This window comes from Octopus bimaculoides, chromosome 6, assembly GCF_001194135.2.
Source record: "Octopus bimaculoides isolate UCB-OBI-ISO-001 chromosome 6, ASM119413v2, whole genome shotgun sequence".
In the NCBI taxonomy this organism is placed as follows: domain Eukaryota; kingdom Metazoa; phylum Mollusca; class Cephalopoda; order Octopoda; family Octopodidae; genus Octopus; species Octopus bimaculoides.
The window spans coordinates 42823547-42825366 of NC_068986.1; positions in this window are offsets into that span (position 1 = coordinate 42823547).

The following is a 1820-nucleotide window of genomic DNA, read 5'->3' on the forward strand; positions in this document are numbered from 1 at the left end:
ATGACGAAAAGCGCAACTCGAAAGGAACAGTTATTTATTTGTAGTTACTAGACTGACAATTTTATTTTGAACCTGTTGAAGGCATGAGAGATGCTGAAGTATCGTTCAACTACAAATAAATAACAGTTGCTTTCGAGTGTTTCACTGGTACTTAATTTATCGACTCCGAAAGGATGAAAGGCAAAGTCGCCCTCGACAGAATTTGAACTCAGAATAAAAAGACGAGCGAAATGTCGCTAAGTATTTTGTCCAGCGTGCTAATGGTTCTGTCAGCTCACCGCCTTACTACTACTACTACTACTACTACTACTACTACTACTACTACTACTACTACTACTACTACTACTACTACTACTACTACTACTACTACTACTACTACTACTAATAATAATAATAATAATAATAATAATAATAATAATAAATAACAACAAAAATAAGACAGAGAAAAAGATGGCTATGGATGACTAAAAGTGATTTAAAACCGGAAACGGAGGCTCTCATTTGTGATGCCCCAAAACAAGCATTAAGAACCAATTACATCAAATACAGAATAGACAACACATCAGAAAGTCATAAGCGCAGAACTTGTGGACAAAATGGTGAAACCGTATGGCATATTACCAGTCAATGTATGCCTCTACCCCAGAAAGAATATAAGGGACGCCATGACAATATAGCAAGGATTGTCCATTGGACACTTTGCAACAATTATGAACTCAACAGAGCAAAAAAAGTGGTACGAACATAAACCTGAAGGCATCATCGGAAGTGATAATGCAAAGATCCTATGGTATTTTATGATTCAATGCGACAATGAGATAGAGAATAGGAAACCAGACAAAATGTTAATTGAGAAAGAAAGGAAACGATGCTGGATCATAGACATAGTATACCTATTATTGTCGGAGCCCTGGGAACAGTGAGTAAAAATCTTGAGAAGTACATGGAACAAATAGGAGCTGCAATAAGGATGGAGCGCTTGCAGAAAACAGCACTGCTTGGAATCGCTAGAATACTCCGGATTATTATTGAAAAGAAATGCAATTATTGAAAAGAAATACAAAATTTATCTAATCGAATCTTTAGTTTAAATAAAATTTTAAATGTTATTCTATTAACTTCATTAGAATTTTAACTAATAATCAAAGAAATTATATTAAAAAAATACTTATTTATCGAAAAAATGAAAAAGAAATATTAAACAATATTATGGGAAATAAATGTAACACTAATCTAATCGATGTTTTGGTTTAAATTAAAATGTTAAACTTTATACTATTAACTTAGTGTTAAATAGGATATCGGCTAACATTAATTACTAAGTGAATTAATGTAAAAATACATATATTACCAATCAATGATAGAAGAGCATTTAACAATATTATTGAAAATAAAAGCTATACTTATCTAAAATTTTAAACGTTATACTAATAAATAAGCGTTTGTTAGAAAGAAGTCGCGGGAAGATATTGCGTAAAGAAAAAGAATAGAATAAAGAGATATAAAAACATGAATGAAAGTTTTATTTATAAAATCATGAATGAAAATAAAAATTTAAAATTTATATAACTTAAATCATAATAAAACAATTAACTATATTGTACACATTTTATGGAACTTAAAATTTAAGTAATTATAGAGTGTAAAGAATAAGATTAAGATGCATAAATTAAATAATATATATGAAATAAGCTAAAATACTAATTAACGAATCTTTCTATGAAAATAAAATTTAAACGAAGTTTTAGGTTAAACTAAAATTATAAACGTAATATAATTTAATATAAACTAACAAAAATTAATTTATATAAAAAGAAATT